This window comes from Schistocerca americana, chromosome 2, assembly GCF_021461395.2.
Source record: "Schistocerca americana isolate TAMUIC-IGC-003095 chromosome 2, iqSchAmer2.1, whole genome shotgun sequence".
Classification (NCBI taxonomy): domain Eukaryota; kingdom Metazoa; phylum Arthropoda; class Insecta; order Orthoptera; family Acrididae; genus Schistocerca; species Schistocerca americana.
The window spans coordinates 509,566,631-509,589,259 of record NC_060120.1 but is presented as its reverse complement, the minus strand read 5'-3'; the positions used below and the strand labels follow the sequence as shown (position 1 = coordinate 509,589,259).

The 22,629-nt window shown below is 42.4% G+C and overlaps 1 long non-coding RNA gene across 1 annotated transcript in view; it reads right to left on the bottom strand.

Annotated features, from left to right (window-relative positions):
- Positions 1–761: 761 nt before the first annotated feature.
- The window catches only part of LOC124594947, a 527,967-nt gene continuing 506,099 nt past the window's right edge, over positions 762–22,629 (bottom strand). Inside the window, exon 4 of the long non-coding RNA XR_006978168.1 lies at positions 762–822. This is a non-coding gene — a long non-coding RNA (uncharacterized LOC124594947). The remainder of the gene's footprint in view (positions 823–22,629) is intronic.

The window sequence follows — 22,629 nt, the reverse complement described above, 5'->3', positions numbered from 1 at the left end:
TAGTTCTGAGTTCTAGGGGACTGATGACCACAACAGTTAAGTCCCATAGTGCTCAGAGCCATTTGAACCAACCCATAGTGCTCAGAGCCATTTGAACCATTTGAACCTTAATCAACAACCAATTCAACCGTAGATCGAAGCGAAATGTTGCAAGAGAAGTGTACTTTAAAGGTACATTACAGATGGATAAATGGTGTCAAGATATGACATATAAGCCGAGGAAGCATCGAAGTTGGTAAAAACTTATTTGTTATTTGTTCTGCTGGGTTTGAAGTAATATTATCGCTGGAAAAATCAATTTTTTTGTAACCACTACTACTTTTAGAAAATAATTCCTATTTAAAACTATAACAAAAGGTCAGTAGAAAATCGCATTCGTTTGGCTGAACAATCTTTTGAATTTTCCCTTTGTGACGTCCATGCTAGAGACATTTGACAGATGGTTTTTTTGTCTATGTAGTGGTTGTCTCCATCACAGGTCGCAGAACGCATTAAAAATCTCTCAATTAACGGGTACTCATGAGATGTTATTAAAAAGTGGAGAAAATTATGCAACTTCCAATCGGATAATAAAACAGATGATTGAGGTAAGTAAAAAATATTCTGACATCTGCTGCGTTTCGTTTAAGTGTTTTAACTGTGTTAAACTATTTTAAGTTGTGTCAAGGGGGTATAATATTTTTAAAATGTACGTTCGCAAGAATGTTAGAACGTTGTGGAGATACGAAGCATACGGATGTTGAGTTATCTTACCTTAAATGCTGGGAGCCAACCCCTGGTGATCGCGGTTGCTGAAGCGAAGATCGAATTGGTGCTCCACTCCTGAAAAATAGGGTTTATGCATATAGCGTCCCGTAAAGAAATACACCACTATAAGCATTTACTTGATTTGATTTCTCGTGCCGGTTCCTTTTATTAGTCAGAGCCAGCTACAAATCAAGTTTAGCAAATAATTCTTTTAAAAACGAAGTATATCTATAAATTGCTACTTGCATTTCTTATTTTTACATTATTTACTTTACCTTGCCTATTTACTGTTGTTATACAAAGATAGCTGACTCTCGTTTCACTTGGACTGAGGTTAAGGACGTACGCGTAAATGACTTTGAATACTGAAAAGCGATCACAAGAAGATTTGAGTAATTTGAGTGGAACCGAAGCCCTTATCAATCTGTTGTTGAATGGATGTCACTAGCCGCTATGACGAATATGATACCCTTAGCACTAACAGCACACTTTCCCGACATCGCTACATGAAATGACTGAAGTAAGACTTTTACTGTACTTATATCCTTTCCGATAATGTTGTAGAGTTGTTCCAATTTTGCAGTTTGCAGGATTACTTAAAACGTTTTACCTACTACAGTATCTGTTTTTTTTTTTTTTTTTTTTTTATTTATTTATTGTTCCGTGGGACCACATTTAGGAGAAGTCTCCATGGTCATGGAACGAGTCAATACATGAAATTATAACACGATTGTAGAAACAGATAAAATGAAATATAAGAAACATATTCAGGCGACAAGTCGTTAGTTTAAATAAAGAAAATCAAGAATGTAACACTGGAATTTGCTTAATTTTTTATCTCTTCCAGGAGCTCCTCGACAGAATAGAAGGAGTGAGCCATGAGGAAGCTCTTCAGTTTAGACTTAAAAGTGCTTGGGCTACTGCTAAGATTTTTTAGTTCTTGTGGTAGCTTATTGAAAATGGATGCAGCAGAATACTGCACTCCTTTCTGCACAAGAGTCAAGGAAGTGCATTCCACATGCAGATTTGATTTCTGCCTAGTATTAACTGAGTGAAAGCTGCTAACTCTTGGGAATAAGCTAATATTGCTAACAACAAACGACATTAAAGAAAATACATACTGTGAGGGCAATGTCAAAATTCCCAGACTATTGAATAGGGGTCGACAAGAGGTTTTCGAACTTACACCATACATAGCTCGAACAGCCCGTTTTTGAGCCAAAAATACCCTTTTTGAATCAGAAGAATTACCCCAAAAAATAATACCATATGACATAAGCGTATGAAAATATGCGAAGTATGCTACTTTTCGTGTTGAAATGTCACTTATTTCAGATACTGTTCTAATGGTAAATAAAGCGGCATTTAGTTTCTGAACAAGATCCTGAACATGGGCTTTCCACAACAGCTTACTATCTATCCGTACGCCTAGGAACTTGAACTGTTCCGTTTCGCTTATAACATGCCCATCCTGTCTGATTAAAATGTCAGTTCTTGTTGAATTGTGGGTTAGAAACTGTAAAAACTGAGTCTTACTGTGATTTAGCATCAAATTATTTTCCGCAAGCCACGAACTTATATCATGAACTACATTATTTGATAATGTTTCAATATTACACACAAGATCCTTCACTACCAAGGTGGTGTCATCAGCAAACAGAAATATTTTTGAATCACCTGTAATACTAGAAGGCATATCATTTACATAAATAAGGAACAGCAGTGGCCCCAGCACCGACCCTTGGGGAACGCCCCATTTAACAGTGCCCCATTGGGACTGAACATCATTACCACTCTCAATATTGCGGAGGATTACCTTCTGCTTTCTGTTCTTAAAGTAGGAGGCGAACCAATTGTAAGCTACTCCCCTTACTCCATAATGTTCCAACTTCTGCAGTAATATTTTGTGGTCAACACAGTCAAAAGCCTTCGTTAAATCAAAGAAAACACCTAACGTTCGCAACCTTTTATTTAATCCGTCCAAAACCTCACAGAGAAAAGAGACTATAGCATTTTCAGTTGTTAAGCCATTTCTAAAACCAAACTGTACATCTGACAGCAAATTATGTGAATTTAAATGCTGCAGTAACCTTGTATATACAACCCTCTCGATAACTTTAGCAAACACCGATGGCATAGAAATAGGTCTATAATTGTCAACATTATCCCTGTCTCCCCTTTTATAAATTGGCTTCACTAACGAGTACTTTAATCGGTCAGGAAACCGACCACTCCTAAAGGAAAAGTTACAGATATGGCTAAGTACTGAGCTAACATACGTGGAACAATACTTCAGTATTCTGCTAGATACCCCGTCATATCCATGAGAGTTCTTGGTCTTTAGTGATTTAATTGTTAACTCAATCTCCCTCTTGTCAGTATCATGGAGGAGCATTTCAGGTAACAGTCTCGGAACACTTTTTTCTAAGAGCGCTATATGATTCCCTGTTGGGACTAGGTTTCTATTTAGTTCACCTGCTATATTCAGAAAGTGATTATTAAGTACTGTACATATATGCGACTTATCAGTAACACGGACATCCCCACTACGCACTGATTCTATATTCTCGACCTGTCTCTGCAGACCAGCCACTTCCTTTACGACTGACCATATGGTTTTAATTTTATCCTGAGACTTAGCTATTCTATCTGCATACCACATACTTTTTGCCTTCCTAATAACTTTTTTAAGCACCTTACAATACTGTTTGTAATGGGCTGCTGCATTTAGATTTTGACTGTTTCTAACGTTTTGATATAATTGCCACTTTGTTCTACAAGACATTCTTATCCCTTTAGTCAGCCACCCAGGCTGCCTGTTTGTGCTAGTACCCTGTTTTGAACGTTCTAACGGAAAGCAACTTTCAAAGAGCACGAGAAAAGTCTTGAGGAAAGCATTATATTTATCGTCTACTGTAACAGCACTATAAACATCTTGCCACTCTTGTTCCTTGATAAGGTTTACAAAAGTCTGTACAGCAACTGGATCAGCTTTCCTAAAAAGTTGGTAACTATATTTAACATGTGTTGCAGCACAAAAATCTTTTAGACTTAAAATTTGTGCATCATGATCTGAAAGGCCATTCACCTTTTTGCTAACAGAATGCCCTTCTAATAATGACGAATGAACAAAAATATTGTCTATGGTTGTTCTACTGTTCCCTTGCACTCTCGTTGGAAAGAATACGGTTTGCATAAGATTATATGAATTAAGGAGGTCTACCAGCATCCTTTTCCTTGCACAATCACTTATACAATTAATATTGAAGTCACCACATATAACTAACTTTTTGTATTTCCTATAAAGTGAACCAAGAACCTCCTCTAGCTTTAGCAAAAAAGTTTTGAAATCGGAGTCTGGGGATCTATAAATAACAACAGTAAGAAGTTTAGCTCCACTAAATTTAACCACACCTGCACAACATTCAAACACCTTTTCAGTGCAGTACTTTGAAACATCAATTGACTCAAATGGGATACCGTTTTTCACATACATGGCTACTCCCCCACACCGCAAAGAGCTCCTAGAAAAGCTGCCAGCCAACCTGTATCCTGGTAAAGGAAGCCTCTGAATTATCTCCTTATTTAAGAAGTGTTCAGATATACCAATAATTTCAGAGTCAACATCTATAAGCAGTTCACTAACTTTATCTCTAATACCTTGTATATTTTGATGAAATATACTAATTCCCTCATTAATCGGATACCCAAGCTTTGTAGAAAGTGGTTTCTTTGTTAGAGAGACTTCCCTTAAGCAGGAATACCTATCAGCTGACTTCAATCTAAAAAAGGTACAGCTCTAACACCCACAACTACCGGAATTTTCCCATGAGTGATCCCACCACCCCCACCTATGCTGTCACCTATAAGTTTTGCCAACCTCCCCTTCCCATACCTGTTGAGGTGCAGGCCATGTCTAGTGAAACCCGTCCTACTGATAGACTCCACCGACACCACTGAAATGTGACTCATGCCTTCTGTTATCAGCGCACCCCCAAGTCTCATGTTATTACGCCTGACGGCTGTATTAAGATGAGGCCGATCGTGACGCTGAAACAGTTCCACGAAATGCACATTCGTGTTGCCAGTCTGAGTGGCTATCTTTTCCAGGTCACCATCTATGTCATACTCCCCATCCCTATCAATACTATTACCAGCCCCACCCACAATCACTACCTGATCCTCTTTAGTAAAATCCCTACATAACCCCCCTATGTTAAAAGTCACCTGAGCCAATCCTGCATTAGGCTTCACAATGCTGGTGACCTGGTACTCACTCCCCAAAACTTCCTGCAACTGCTGGCCTACACCTCTACCATGAGAACTACCTAACAGCAGAACCTTCTTCTTTCTCTTAGACTTTACAACTGTCCTAGCCACCGTAACTGCTGAGGTCTGCTGCATACTTCCTACATCTACAGCTACTAGAGATTCCTCTCCACTAGACTCTGACAGTTGGTCATATCTATTACAAACACCAATAGTAAAACTATCTGAAAATCTCCTTCTCCTAGCAGATCTCTTGCCAACAGCCAGCTCCCATTCCCCAACCCCCTTCTTCCTCCTCATCCTATCTAGCTCCTCCTGTGCGTTTTTCAACTGCACCTGAAGGGCACAGATCTTACGCTCCTGCTCCTCTATCAACTTACTCTTGCTACATAACCTGCAGTTCCAGGAGAGGATCTCACCAGAATGCCCACTGGCTTCCCCACTGCATTCCCCCCAGTGAAAATACTTCGAACAAGTCTCACACCGCAATCCACTACTCACGAACCTACGGCAAAGCCCACACTTCTCACTCATGGTAAAATTTTACAATTATTGAAACAAGAAAACAACTTTATCTAAGTTCCGCTACTACAATAAAAAGTGACTACAATTATCACAAACTTGCTCTACAAGGGAAGTAACTACTATTATTGACAGTATTAATCAACAACAAATGAGAATATAACAAAATACTAACACAGAAAGAAAATCAAACGTCTAATGACAGTAACGAAACTGAAAGCAGTTCGCAAAAATTTCTTCTGAAGTTATTTCACCGGAAAACACCAAGAACACCGGTTGAAGACTACTAAAGTTCCTAAATAAACTACTATACACAAACAATTAATTAGTACTTAGCTTTCGATGCGCCGCTACAGCTGCAACTGGTCAGCGCGGAATGTAAACACGGGTAAGAGGTTAAGTTGCTCGATACGAAACACTCACAAATATCAGGCCACAACACAAGAAATGCAGAGGTGAATGAAGAAACCACTAATAAGTCACTTATATAGTAAATATTATCACAAAAACAGTTAAAATATATATCTGAAACCTAAAAATAGATGAAAACTTAGAGAGCGATCTCACACACAGTCACGCGCTTATGACGTCACACTCCATACCTTGGGCGCTCAAGGAATAATATAATCGCCGGCCGCGGTGACCGAGCGGTTCTAGGCGCTACAGTCTGGAACAGCGCGACCGCTACGGTCGCAGGTTCGAATCCTGCCTCGGGCATGGATGTGTGTGATGTCCTTAGGTTAGTTAGGTTTAAGTAGTTCTAAGTTCTAGGGGACTGATGACCGTAGAAGTTAATTCCCATAGTGCTCAGAGCCATTTGAACCATTTGAATAATATAATCCCGATCCAGTCGCAACCATCCGCAACACGGGCTTTGTATTAAAATCATCAGAATATGCGCAAAGGCTTTTTAACTTGAAATGTCCAAATTATGCCCTGTCTGTACAACTGACTATGTGTTTAAATCACTTCTTCCCTATGTGAACCTAAAATTCGACTTCCCTAAGAGACTGTACCGCTCCCAATGAAAAAATGTCTGCACTATTTTTACGAAACTATTTTCAAAGTGAAGTTAAATGCCGCAATGACTATTACTCACCATTCAGGCTCACAGCTATTAACCAACACACAGACATCTCCAAGCTGCAAATCAGAACAATTAAATTGCTGTAATACACATGAAATATATTGTCGAAAAATTGCTACGCTCACTGGGCCTTGTATTTCCATATCTCTCTTCGTCAAATATTCCAACGTTAATTAGACATTCCACGCAATAAAAAAGTCTGATGTGGTGCAACGCTGTCCTGGAATTATACCGGCTGCTTACAGTTAAGCTTTCCCCATTTGTCAACCTGTAACACGGAAACTAACTACCGTACGATTACCAAACTTGAGAGCAGTAATGTCCAGAGTATGGGGCGCATGTTATCCATGCGCCACGGCGCCACCGTCCAGTTCCAGCTGTGACCACCAGGTGCCGTGATCAGTCTTTGTGATTCATAGTCTCACACACCTGACCATTCTCTATGCAGTTGTTGACGTGTAAACATGAGCTTGGACAAAAGGAGTAGTGCATTATTGGTGAAGCTCTATTACGAAAACAACAATAATGCTGCAGCTGCACTTCGATAATATCGCCAGCTGAAAGGATTGCGGAAGGGTTCGCTTTCTCCACTTGCTGTACGGAGCGTGACGAAGAAGTTCGAATCAACTGGAGAACTGGGTGTCGCTCCGTGAAGAGGCCGACGACCGGTTGCACCACAGCTGGTTGATGAAATCGCTGTTGCTGTGGCAGACAATGCTGCGCGCAATTCCCGATCGTCAGGCAGTGTGCGTGTTGTGTCACGACAGTTGAACATCCCGTGGTCCACTGTACGGAAAGTGCTTCGAACCATTCTCAAATAGCATCCGTACAAGATCCATATCGTACAGGAGCTCGCACCACAGGACAAACAACAACGTGTTGATTTCGCTTTCCGCATTCTCGCAAAGACTGAAGTTGAGGAAGGCTGGCCCTTGACCATCCTATGGATAGACGAAGCTAATTCTTCTGTGACGAGTGAGGTGAACTCACAGAATTGCCGAGTGTGGGAAGCTTCACCTCCAGTCCGTGCACATGAAGTTCTTCTGTCAGGTGAACGTGTCACCGTATGCTGTGCCTTCACAGCTACGTTCATCACTGGCCCATTCTTTTTTCAACAGATTGGCGCTCAAGGACCAAAGACGTGCAGTGTGACTAGCCAGCATTACTGCGATGTGCTTCTCCAGCAAGTCATACCCGCTCTACAGGAGAGACACGCAGTGAACGCAACAGTTTTTATGCAAGATGGGTCTCCATCCCACATCGTTCGTGAATTTCACCTGCTTCTCCGAAACAAAAAAAAAAAAAGCTTCAAACGGCTCTGAGCACTACAAGACTTAACTTCTGAGGTCATCAGTCCCCTAGAACTTAGAACTACTTAAACATAACTAGCCTAAGGACATCACACACATCTATGCCCGAGGCAGGATTCGAACCTGCAACCTTAGCGGTCGCGCAGTTCCAGACTGTAGCGCCTAGAACCGCTCGGCCACTCCGGCCCGTTCCATTGAATAAATGAATGAAATAAGTATTAGTGTCAGTGGTGTTAAGAAAAGCTGAAATCGTTAAAAATGAATAAAGATCCAGAGCTCGATGGAAGCCGTCTCAGATGTTATACTGAACTGCGGGTGAGTTAGCGCCTCTTCCCACTAAAATTTATCGTCGATCCCTCGACCACAAAACCCATGCCACATCCTTGGAAGAAAGCGCAGGACACACCTCTTCGTAGTAAGGGTAGTAAAAGTGATCCACAAAACTCTCCTTATTGCTGTCTCCTATCAGTACTGCAAGCTACTATTGTCTACACGTACAGTCTACGAAAGTTTACACAATTTGTCTGAGCGTTCAAGCCAACCAATAATCTTCTCTAAATTCCATCAGAAGTAACTGGGAAGCGTTCCGCACACCAGTTACACTAATTGTCTGCCGATAAAGAGAACACTATTGCGTTGGAGTGTAACAGATGCATCTCGCACCGAAGGGTGTCAGTAGCAGTGTACGTAAGAGGAAACTAAATTCATGAGTTGGCGGTCCCAAGCAACAGACTGTATAAATAATAATAGACTAAGACAAAAGAAATAAGGTGTACCACGAAGGAATCAGCCGAATGAGACGGAAATCGGTATATGTGATGAACATGTACAGACAAATAAATGGTTACAGTTTCATAAGAAACTGGGTGATTTATTAAAGAGAAAGTGCTTCACGAATTGAGCGAGTCAATAACGCAGTGTTCCACCTCTGTCCCTTATGAGAGCGATTACTTGGCTTGGCATTCGTTGACGTAGAATTGTTGGACATCTTCTTGAGGGATATCGTGCCAAATTCTGTTTATTTGGCGCTTTAGATCGACAAAATCCCAAAGGCCCTGTTCATAATGCTCCGAACGTTCTGAACTGGGAAGGGATCCAGCGACCTTGCTGGTCAAAGCAAGGTTTGGCAAGCACGAAGACAAGCAGAAAAAGCGCTTCGAACTGAGTTCTGATGACAAGAGTAGACGCGATTAGAGACGCCCCAGACTTTGGTGGGATACAAACCATGAATGTCGCCCACTATACCCGCGACAACCAGAAATGATGGAGCAGTTATGTTCTGGGGTGCGATTTCAGTTCATCGTAGGATCGGTTTGGTTATCATTCGTGGCAACCTTATAGCGTAGCGGCACGTCGACGATATTCTACGTCCCATTTCGTCGCGCTTCATGTCAAGCCATCGTAAGCTTACGTTTCAGGACCTACTGCTGTTCTTCGTGCTTTCCCAACCCTACCTTGGCCAGGAGGCTCCCGAGATCTCCGCCCAACTGAGATGTTCAGAGAACTATGGGCAGGGCCTTCGGATTTTGACGTCCTAACACACCAATTGGACAGAATATGGCACGATATCCCTCAGTATAACATCCAACAACTCTGTCAATAATCTACCGATCTCCATTCGATTCGAATAATTGATTCGTGGTGCGTAGTTCTTTCTGTCTGAGAGGGTACTGCGACATAGCTCGTCTCACAAGGCTAGAAAGGAAATGTTATAATATGGACACCATTTGTTATTGTGGGTGTGTTTGCAAGTACTCCCCGTTTGAAATTAAAGCAGCAGGGGGGAAGTATGATTATAACTACTGCTTTCAACTTTTTCTGCGTTTCCATTTCAGAAACTGTCGGCAGCATGTGGAACTAATACTGCGCGTGTGTTCAACTCTTTGCCAGCAGTTTCCTGCTTCGAAGTTTCGACCCCCTCCCACGCTGCCAGCCGCGTCAGCAGAGTGCAAGCCATTACACGGCGGTGGCTACTCTCCTCGCAAACGATAATTACTCGCAGTTATCTCTGTTGTTTAATGCAGGCTTTATCTTGAGCTGATGAAATTCCGGCTCGTGAGAGCGTGTAGCGCCACTAGCTTTTTGGAGGGGAGCGCTACTTCTTTCTCTCTCTTTTTGCAGCGGCGGCCAGCCCCTGTAGCTAACGCGGTGGGAAAGCAGCGACAATTACGCCTCCTCTCCGCTCCCCGGCCGCTCTTAGCACAGCAGCCAGCGCTGGCCACTTGTCAACACGCGCGCCGCGGCCGTGTGGCGTACGCCGACCGCCGCCGCTTGCGCACGCTGCGGCGCGGCAGGGGCCTGTTTTGCCAGCGGGTCGTTACCGCTCCGCTCCCGTATCCGGAAACTAATTAGCGCGCGCGCAGGGACCATTAAGGAGCAAAGACTGGTCAGTGGCGGCCAGCGCAAAACTGAATACGGCTACGCGAACTGGCAGCGCGCTTTGACAGGCGCTGGTGATGGATGTGGCGCGTAATCGCTGCTCCACTCACTTACTCACTCTGCGTGTGTTTACGTTTGAATGGATGTTTATATTTGGCTATTGCTGTCAGCGGCAGCTACGCAGAGGTTCATGTGAAAATAGCGTGTTTTGAATCAGAAATTACGTTTGAACGACGTTTATCTGTTTGGTCTCTCCGCGTCTGCGACGCCGAATTTCTGTCACTAATGACTACCAGTGGTTTTCACATTTAGAAAGCTGCTGTTCATTTATCTAATTAGATCATTTTTTCATCGAATTATTGCACTATAGGCATATAGAGATAGTTACATCAATTACAATGAGCTGCCGAAAGTCATGAAAAAGCAATATGCACATGTATAGATGACAGTAGTATCACGTACACAAGGTATAAAATGGCAGTGCATTGGCGGATCTTCATTTGTACTCAGGTGGCACATGTGAAAAGATTTCCGAAGAGATGACAGCACGAAGTCGTTAACAGACTTCGAACGCGGAACGGTAGTTGGAGCAAGACGCATGGGACATTTAACTTAGGAAATCGTTAGGGAATCCAATATTCTGAGGTACAGTGTTAAGAGAATTCCCAGAAAACCAAATTTTAGGCATTATTGCTCACCAAGGACAACGCAGTGGCCGACGGCCTACACTTAACGACTGAGAACAGCGGAATTTACGTAGCATTTTCTGTGAGTAACACAGCGTGAAATAATCGCAAAAATCAATGTGGAACGAACGGAAAATGTATTCGTTTGCACAGAGCGGCGAAATTTGGCGTTAATGGGCTATGGCAGCTGGCGATCGACGCGAGTGCCTTTGCTAACAGCACGTAATCGCCTGAGTGGCACTTCTCTTGGGCTCGTGACCAAATCGGCTGCGCCCTCGGAAAACAGAGGTCCGGTCATATGAATCCCGATTTCAATTGATTAAGAGCGGATGGTACGGTTCGAGTCTGGCGCAGACTCCAGTATGCCACAGAACCAAATTGTCAATAAGGCACTGTGCAAGCTGGTGGTGCCTCCATAATGGTATAGGCTGTTTTTACATAGAATGGACTGGGTCCTCTGGTCCAACGCAACCGATCATTGACTGGAAATGTTTATGTTCAGCTACTTTGAGACCATTTACTGCGATTCATGGACTTCATGTTCCAAAACAACGATGGAATTCTTAAGGATGACAATGCGCTATGTCATCGGACCAGAAATATTCGGTGCTAGGTTCAAGAACATTCTGGACAGTTCGAGCTAATGATTTGGCCACCCAGACCGCCCATCATAAATCCCATCGCACATTTATGCGATATAGCCGAGAGGTGAATTCCATCACATAATCGTGTACCGGCAACACCTTCGCAGTTACTGAAAACTACAGAGGCAGCATGGCTCAGTATTCCTGCAGCGGGCTTCCAACGAATTATTAAGTCCATGTCTCGTCGAGTTGCTGCACCACGCCAGGCAAAAGGATTTCCGACACTATACTGGGCGGTATATGGGCAACGGCCTTCCCGCAGTGGATACACAGGTTCCCATGAGATCCACGAAGTTAAGCGCTGTCGGGCGTGGTCGGCACTTGGATGGGTTACCATCCAGGCCGCCATGCACTGTTGCCATCTTTCGGGGTGCACTCAGCCTCGTGATGCCAATTGAGGAGCTACTCGATTGACTAGTAGAGGCTTCGGTCAAGAATACCATCATAACGACCGGGAGAACGGTGTGCTGACCCCACGCCCCTCTTATCCACATCCTCCACTGAGGATGACACGGCGGTCGGATGGTCCCGGTAGGCCTCTCGTGGCGTGACAACGGAGTGCTAAAAAAAATGTGTGTGTGTATGTGTGAAATCTTATGGGACTTAACTGCTAAGGTCATCAGTCCCTAAGCTTACACACTACTTAACCTAAATTATCCTAAGAACAAACACACACACCCATGCCAGGGGGAAGACTCGAACCTCCACCGGGACCAGCCGCACAGTCCATGACTGCAGCGCCTTAGACCGCTCGGCTAATCCATGTATGCCACGCTCCATCTTATGAATTTGACCGCGCAGTTCCACCAAATTGCGCTAATGCTGCTGTCGGCGTTTTAAACGCTGTTCTAACATGTCCCGCAGGTTTTCTATGGGGTCAGAGTCTGATGATTTGGCAGGCGAATCGAGCTGTAACAGAGTAGGGGAGTTGTTTAGAAAACCAATCACAAATCCTATCAGTCTAATGAACTTTTATATTGTCGTCTTTATGTGCCTGGGTGGACAACACCTCATCCGATGGTCCTTGGACGAGTATACTTCGATTACTATGATGAGGGATCTTAATGTTTTGTATATATCCGACATCCATGAAAGTCTTTCAACTGAATGCGAACAACCAGACACTAGTTACAATGGAGCTACTTGCACGCGGACATGCCTGGTTGCAGGAACCCTACACCAGGAATGGCAGGCTAGTAGCTTTTAACCACAAACAAATCATCATAATAGGTACATCCAATGCGAAGGCTGCAGTCATGGTCAAAAATAGAAACTTTACAGTTACTCAGATAGCTTACCTATGTAACGAACAGCTCGCAACAGTGGAAATAGTGCATGAAGGCGATAAGTGGATTATTGCGCTGTTATAAGCGCAGTACTCGCACTCCATTATGCATACATACATCAGTTACATCAGAGATGCTATAGAATATGTCAATAACAAAAGCTTACTTATAGCTGCTAAATGCAAGGTCGACTATATGGCACTCTGAGACGGGGGAACCAAGTCCATGAGGTACTAAATGAATACATCCTCTACATCGTCAACAGTCCGAATCAGCCACACACCTACTTAGCGCCATCGGGAGCTAGCAGCCGGATTGACACAACAATTGCAAATGCAAATGCACTGCCACTTACAACGGAGCGGGAGATCATGGATGGCGCTACTCGCAGCTGTCACAGCGCTTTCGTCACGAACATAGACACACAGATATACCTACCTACACAGGACAGACATCAGAGATTGCTGTTTCATGGGATAAAGTAAGAGAGATGAATAGGCCTTCCCCCTACATGCAGTTGAGCGGTCAGTGGAGTATAAAGCACATATTTTGTGTGGTGTCACCGCCAGACACCACACTTGCTAGGTGGTAGCTTTAAATCGGCCGCGGTCCATTAGTACATGTCGGACCCGCGTGTCGCCACTTTCAGTGGTAGCAGACCGAGCGCCACCATACGGCACGTCTAGAGAGACGTACTAGCACTCGCCCCAGTTGTACGGACGACGTAGCTAGCGATGCACACTGACGAAGCCTCGCTCATTTGCAGAGCAGATAGTTAGAATAGCCTTCAGCTAAGTCAATGGCTACAACCTAGCAAGGCGCCATTAGTAACATTGCATGTATCTAAAGAGTCTCACTTGTATCGCCACACGCCGGCCGAAGTGGCCGTGTGGTTAAAGGCACTGCAGTCTGGAACAGCAAGACCGCTACGGTCGCAGGTTCGAATCCTGCCTCGGGCATGGATGTTTGTGATGTCCTTAGGTTAGTTAGGTTTAACTAGTTCTAAGTTCTAGGGGACTAATGACCTCAGCAGTTGAGTCCCATAGTGCTCAGAGCCATTTGAAGCATTTTTTTTGTATCGCAACAATCTCCAGATGTACCACAAGGATGGATTAAAGTTAAGTATTCCAGCAGCTACGTACTTTTCTTTATAGCATTCATTACATATCCTGTTTCAGACCTCACGCCATCCTGCTTTAGCTTAGCGCGTGCCTTTCGGCTTCCTCGCATTGTGTCTAGGCTGTCTTGCCTAGACACAACATTTTGACTGACATGAAACTTAAACATACTATAGACTAGAAGATTAACGAGGTTATGCAAAGAAGCAGGAAACGTAACGAGGTTATGCAAAGAAGCAAGAAGCAAACGGAAATGGTATCAAAGAGCACCAACGGAAAGGGACATAAATAACAGACTCATACAGTTCAGGGAAGCAAAACATTGCTAAAAACAAGAGTTACAAGAAACACGAGAAGAACATTGGAACACACACCTGCAGAAGCAGCTCAAAACCGACATTTGCAGGAACGCTTCAAAATACAAACGGAGCTTCTGAAGACGCCACTAGTCTTAGAAATGCGGACACGAGGTGACGGTGCTATAATAGAGAGATGGAGAAGTTTGCGGAATTCCCCTAAACAAACTCTTATCCGATGACTGAACAGATTCATACTGGACAGCGAACCTTAATGAACTCTTGCTATGAAAATGGCACCGCCGTTAGTCCCCCTCATGTGAGGAGGTCGCTTGCGATTGCTAAACAAAAGAGCAAGAAAGCCCCCGGGCAAGATGGTACGCATTCCGAGACACTGAAAATTGTGATTCGACAGATTATTCCATACATGACGGAATTACTCAACGATCCGCTACAGCTGGGACGGGTGCCTGCGGTCCGGAAAACAGCAAATCCCGTCATAAATAAAGAATCAGAAGACAAGGATTCCTCAAATTCAAAAACGTATAGGCCTATATGCTTAGTTAACACCTTGGCCAAGGTCAACAAACGACTTCTGTGCGATCGCTTGCAGTCGCACTGGAACCTCCTTGACATTGCTCCACACCAGTTCGGTTTCAGGGCAGGAAAATCAATAGATTACGTACTAAATGATGTACTAATCACTGTTAATAACATAAAAAGTAAACTCACAGTTGCTATTCTTATAAACATTCCGCTCGCCACTGATAATCTCTGGTGGTCCGCAATGTTTCCAAGACTCAGAGAGATGCAGGTACTTGAAGCCATATACGATAGCCTCTCTGATTACTGTACAACAGGGAAGTTGAATGGTGCGCGGGAAGTCAGGAGGTGACCGAAAGAATCACCAAAGGTTGATCGCAAGGATCAGTCTGGGCCCCGTCTTTTGGGATATCGCCTTTCAATCTCTGCTACATCAACTGGATGCGGATAACAATGCGAACGCGCCGATAGCATTCGCAGATGACCTCCTGCTGGTGGTCTCTGCAGACTGCAATGCACAACTCGAACACCGGTCAACAAACTTACAAGCATCAGCCAGTGGTACGAACCTAATAAACTTCAGACGGCTCTACACAAAACAGTTTTTATAATCTTTCAAAGAACACTACAAAGTAATCAAACCATAAAAGTACATGACATTAGCATACACAGACAACGTAAAACGCGATCTCTTGGTGCGAAACTCGACGAAACGACTATTATTTGACGAACACATCAGAACAGCGACTGACAGCGTTCCCAGGATTATGCACAAGCTGACCAGACTCAACATAACACATTTCGGGGTACTATTACACACAATGAGAACTTACCGTTGTGCGCTCTTTGAGTCTGTCGTCTGTTTTGCAGCCAATACATGGGCCCATCGAATACGTCTGGTGACGAATAGGAACACCGTGCTGCGAGGGCAGACAAGTGCCGTGGCGAGGCTGTCAGGAGCGCAACGCTGCGTCAGTGGAATCACTATGCGTGGTGCTTGGAACCTTCCCTATCGACGTAACCATTCGGTTTCAGGCTGTAATGTCCTGGCTGAGGAGGGGGAGACAGCATAAGGTACAATTTTGGTAAACATTTTTGGAAAGCAGTGATCAATAAATTGTTATATTTTGACTAAAGTTCAGTCTTGATCACGTCATGTATGTTTTAATGATACAGGTGACCGGTTTCGGTTCTTTCTACAAAACCATCATCAGACCTGTGGATAAATTTTAAAAAATACTAGAAGGGCGATGTACTTGAGGACAATATTATGGAAATGGAAGAGGATGTAGATGTCGATGAAATGGGAGATACGATACTGCGTGAAGAGTTTGACAGAGCACTGAAAGACCTGAGTCGAAACAAGGCCCCCGGAGTAGACAATATTCCATTGGAACTACTGACGGCCGTGGGAGAGCCAGTCCTGACAAAACTCTACCATCTGGTGAGCAAGATGTATGAAACAGGCGAAATACCCTCAGACTTCAAGAAGAATATAATAATTCCAATCCCAAAGAAAGCAGGTGTTGACAGATGTGAAAATTACCGAACTATCAGTTTAATAAGTCACAGCTGCAAAATAGTAACACGAATTCTTTACAGACGAATGGAAAAACTAGTAGAAGCCAACCTCGGGGAAGATCAGTTTGGATTCCGTAGATACACTGGAACACGTGAGGCAATACTGACCTTACGACTTATTTTACAAGAAAGATTGAGGAAAGGCAAGCCTACGTTTCTGGCATTTGTGGACTTAGAGAAGGCTTTTGACAATGTTGACTGGAATACTCTCTTTCAAATTCTAAAGGTGGCAGGGGTAAAATACAGGGAGCGAAAGGCTATTTACAATTTATACAGAAACCAGATGGCAGTTATAAGAGTCGAGGGACATGAAAGGGAAGCAATGGTTGGGAAGGGAGTAAGACAGGGTTGTAGCCTCTCCCCGATGTTGTTCAATCTGTATATTGAGCAAGCAGTAAAAGAAACAAAAGAAAAATTCGGAGTAGGTATTAAAATTCATGGAGAAGAAATAAAAACATTGAGGTTCGCCGATGACATTGTAATTCTGTCAGAGACAGCAAAGGACTTGGAAGAGCAGTTGAATGGAATGGACAGTGTCTTGAAAGGAGGATATAAGATGAACATCAACAAAAGCAAAACAAGGATAATGGAATGTAGTCTAATTAAGTCGGGTGATGCTGAGGGAATTAGATTAGGAAATGAGGCACTTAAAGTAGTAAAGGAGTTTTGCTATTTGGGGAGCAAAATAACTGATGATGGTCGAAGTAGAGAGGATATAAAATGTAGACTGGCAATGGCAAGTAAAGCGTTTCTGAAGAAGAGAAATTTGTTAACATCCAGTATTGATTTAAGTGTCAGGAAGTCATTTCTGAAAGTATTCGTATGGAGTGTAGCCATGTATGGAAGTGAAACATGGACGATAAATAGTTTGGACAAGAAGAGAATAGAAGCTTTCGAAATGTGGTGCTACAGAAGAATGCTGAAGATTAGATGGGTAGATCACATAACTAATGAGGAAGTATTGAATAGGATTGGGGAGAAGAGAAGTTTGTGGCACAACTTGACCAGAAGAAGGGATCGGTTGGTAGGACATGTTCTGAGGCATCAAGGGATCACCAATTTAGTATTGGAGGGCAGCGTGGAGGGTAAAAATCGTAGAGGGAGACCAAGAGATGAATACACTAAGCAGATTCAGAAGGATGTAGGTTGCAGTAGGTACTGGGAGATGAAAAAGCTTGCACAGGATAGAGTAGCATGGAGAGCTGCATCAAACCAGTCTCAGGACTGAATACCACAACAACAACAATGGTTCAAAAGATGAAATTGAGAAACTTGCTATAAAATTAAACTCTATGCATCCAAAGTTACAATTTACAGTTGAGCATGAAAATCGAAATTCTATTAACTACCTAGATCTCACTATAACTAATAACAATGGGAAACATTTATTCACCATATACAGGAAACCTACAACCACTGATGTTATTATTAATGCCACATCATGTCATCCTGACAAGTATAAAAAAGCATTTTTTAAGTCTATGATACACCGAATACTAAAATTACCGCTAGAAGCTAATGAGATCAAAAAGGAAATGACCATCTTAAAACAAACTGCAAAAACCAACTCATTTGACACACGGCAGGTAGATATCATTTTTAGTAAAGTACAACAATCACAAAGTACTCCACTAATAGGTAATCCAAAATATATGAAAATGACATACTCGTATATGGGAAACATATCAGATAGAATTACTAATTTATTCAAAATTTCTGGAATAACAATAGCATTTACAACTAACAATACTTTACAACAAAAATTAAGACATGCTGTAAGTAAAGATAATGGCAAATCTACCAGATCAGGAGTGTACAAGATCCAATGTAGAGACTGTGAGAAAATATATATCGGCCAAACAGGTCGAAATTTTGCAGTAAGGTACAAAGAACATACGTCGGGTACCTCACGAACAAAGTCCGTATTTGGTCATCATATAGCATTCAATAATCATGCTGAGGGGACAGTACAACAGAATTTACAAGTTCTTCATTATGCAAATAAATGCTTACTTATGAATATCCTAGAAGAAATCGAGATATATGCTCATTTGAAAACCAAATCATCAATGCTGCTCAATGAACAATTAGATTTTCGCGAAAAATATTATTACGACCTTTTTGACGAAATTTTATAATAAAAGCATCTACTCTTTTGTTTTTTAAAAATATAAGACTAGTTATACCCATGGCAAAAGAAACGTATGTAAATATGCTGCACAACATAAAAAAAATATGAAATTGACATTGATTATTATAAAAACTATTAGATCGATGATTTTAAAAAATTTAATTAGTAGTTCAGATATACATAATGTGGAACTTACTCTTGGCTGCTACCCTACTGCTATAAAGAATATTGCTATAAAAACTACAGCTAAAATAAGACGATTCTGCAGCATCCAACAATGATGCAATTGTGATGTAGGCGACTCGGTATAATCGATATATACCACAACGCCAAGGACTTTCACATCTTTGATGTAACTGGCACTGTAGTAGTATTAAGGTTGCCCATAGAGGGCACAACTGTTACACATCGTAGTTCCCTGTTTTTATCCAAAATATAAATAAGCTGTAGACATACTAATTATCTGTTAATCAGATATTTAAATGAATCAATTCTATGTTATTAGTGTATTTCCTACTTTTATACTTTGACGATGGCGTCATACTATGAACGCTGATTGGCAGTTGTGAAGTAGTGAGACAGGAAGTAGGCGGAGCCTCTGCATATTTAAGCTCGTGCTCAGCACTCATAACCATCAGTTGACTGCGTAGCAGCGAGGAGAGCTCCGCCTACCATCCTAAAGGAGCCAGGGTATAATTAATTTTATTTTATCTTGTTAAAGTTTGACATCATTAGACACTTTCATCTTATTTAAAGATTGGTATCCAGTATTTCTTAAAATTTATCCACAGGTCTGATGATGGTTTTGTAGAAAGAACCGAAACCGGTCACCTGTATCATTAAAACATACATGACGTGATCAAGATTGAACTTTAGTCAAAATATAGCATAAGGTAATCGAGTTTACCGGACAGGACATCATTCAGAAGCGCCAACTCGTTAAATAACGAATGGGTAGCTGGCAAAGGGTATTGGAGTTAAGCGATAAGAGCAGTAGTGTACATCATTTCTTCCTGGGCATCAGGGTACGTCCTGAGAACGAGCCATATCAGTACCACCCGGGGTATGGTTCAATTTCTTACAGGTCGTGGCCCTTACACTGCTACTTACACTGCATACACCGCAGCCATAGTGCTATTTGTACATGTGGAAATTGGGAAAAAGGATCCCCAGAACACATACTTTTTCACTGTCACCGGTACAGAGCAATACACCAGACACCAACGCAACACAACAATGACATGATACGGGAAATAAGAGACACAGACGAGTGGGAGACAATAAATAGAAATGCTGATGATGTCTCAAGGACATCCATGACGAATATAGACACGACCATATAACAGAATACTGCAACACACACGAAACACGTAAGACAGCAATTTCAATTCGTACACCTACACAGACAGCAGTATCGAAACACACACTCACTCAAATAGTGAACACTTTCATCAACACGTACCGTAGTCAACCTTACACATCTAGAATAATTAAGTTTTATTAGAAAAAAAACAGTGTAACGCAATGAACCCTGTTCTAGCTTAAGTATTACCAGCAGGCGTATCCATACCGCGCTCATCATACAACTGTTGGGATGTATCACTTGTAACTGAACATGTAATATATAAGCTATATAACAGGTAAAATTCGAGACTCATAATATAGGACCTGAAGGACAATTGGTAACCTCAAGAAATAAAATACTTGACGCTCACACACCACTGTGCTTACCGCAATGTACATAAGAATTACAGTGTTTTTAAATAGTGTTTACAAATATTAACCTGCATATTAAACTATAGAGAACCGGGACTGCAAGGCTCGAAGTAGTTCCGAGGTTTTTAGACCAGGCTGGCTCAGCTAGGGTAACATTGCTCCCTCTCTTTCTATCCAATTCTTTCCTATCAGCTATCACCATATCTTCTTAAAATCTGATTACTTTTTTTTTCTTTCAATCTCTAAAATATTTTTAATTTACTATTATTTCCCTTGTAACTGCTGAAACTATTACATTCTGTTTGTAATATGGAATATGTTTTGTAATCTACATGAAAAACTTTAAAATGAACTTCCTGTTATAAAAAGGAAAGCAACAGATCTCTAAATGAGCAATAAATCAAATCAAAACAAATCAAATCTTCCGAGGTGGCCGACTCTAAATGTTCATTGCATGCAGTTCCCTTCGCAATGTTCTCTCACTAGAAGGTGCAGATGCTACTTCATTCACTGGCTGCAGCAACTGCTGTCGGGTTTGGAAGCGATTTTGATTCACAAACACATGACTTCATCGTTGCGCCATCTGTAAACTCTTAATGATTCGTCTGGGCCTGCGCATCGGGGTGACTAATTTTTTGTCCGGTGAGCTTAAGTACTTCTGGAGCTTCAGAAGGTAACTGTGCGAAGACTACGAGAGACACAAAAAGCAGACACATGTCAGTGGATAGAGCATCTCACATTAAAGGTTCTCAATATAGGCACATATAGTTCATTGAAATCTCTGCTGCTGCTCACGAAGGCCAACGATATCAGCCCATTTTGCACGTCTCCTCATTAGGGTGGCTATCTGCAGGTGCGAACTAAAGCGATGCGACAATAGACGCTGCGCAATCTGAAATGAAAGTCCCTGGATGGAAGGCGACTTTCTGAGTGGGGAACGATAGTGAGTAAATTTAGGTATCCGACATCTGAAGCTGACTATATAACGACCCTACTCCCCTCAACTTACATTTCACGTTAGGACGACGAACATAAAACGAATTAGGGCTCGTACGGTGGCCTATAGACATTTGCAACAGCAAGGGAAATGACTAGCAGTGGTAAGATGTACCCTCCGCCACTCGCCGAACGGTGATTTACGGATCATGTATGTAGATGCAGACGATAGTGGATGATTTTTATACGTATTTTGACACACCTGCGCTATAATGACGTGCTCTGCAACTACGCCAAAGGGCGTATTACGATTCGAGTCTTGGAGGGATGCTCTATCCACTAAATGTGTAATTTATAGGTTTCCGTAGCCTACCTTAATCTCTAAGAACGAGACGCTTGTGCGATCACTTTGTTGTCCATCTGCCTATCCGTCTGTTAAGTCTCCTTTTACTCAGGAACGAGTAAAGGTGTCAAAATGAAATGTATGTCAAATACTAGGTGTACAGTCTCGCGGAGGAGTAATTTTTTAAGTCATCAGTATCCTGAGTGGCTTGATGCGGCTTACCACTGATTTCTCTCCTGTGCCAACCTTACCATCTCACATTACCACCTGCAACGTATGTCCTCAAGGGCTCACCAATTTAGTATGGGAGGGCAGCGTGGAGGGTAAAAACGCAGAGGGAGACCAAGAGATGAATACACTAAGCAGATTCAGAAGGATGTAGGTTGCAGTAGGTACTGGGAGATGAAGAAGCTTGCACGGGATACAGTAGCATGGAGAGCTGCAGCAAACCGTTCTCTGGACTGAAGATCACAAAAACAACATGCAAATCTCTGTCTTCCTCGGCAGTTATTTCCTTCCTAAGTTCCTCTTGTGGCATGGAACTTTTTCCCTGTTGTCTTAACAGATACCATATCATCCTGTACCTTCTTCTTGTCAGTGTTTTCCTTATTTTTTTCCCTCAACGATTCTGCGGAGAACCTTCCCATTCCTTCATTATCAGTCCTCCTGATTTTCAGCATTCTTCTATAGCACCACACTACAAATACATCGATTCTCTTCTGTTCTTGTATTTCCATAGTCCAAGTTTCACAGTCGTACGAAGCTGTTCCCCAAACGCACATTCACAAAAATTTATTCCTCAAATTAAGATCTGTGTTTGATACTGGTAGGCTTTTCTAACCCAGTAAAGCCCTTTCTCCCAGTACTAGTCTTCTTTTTATATTCTCCTTACACCGTCCGTCGTAGATTATCTTGCTGCCTAGGTAGAAGAATTCATAACGTCGTCTACTTCGCAATCATCAGTTCCGATGTTAAGTTTCTCGCTGTTCTCATTCCTGATACTTCTCACTATTTCTGACTTTCTACGATTTACTC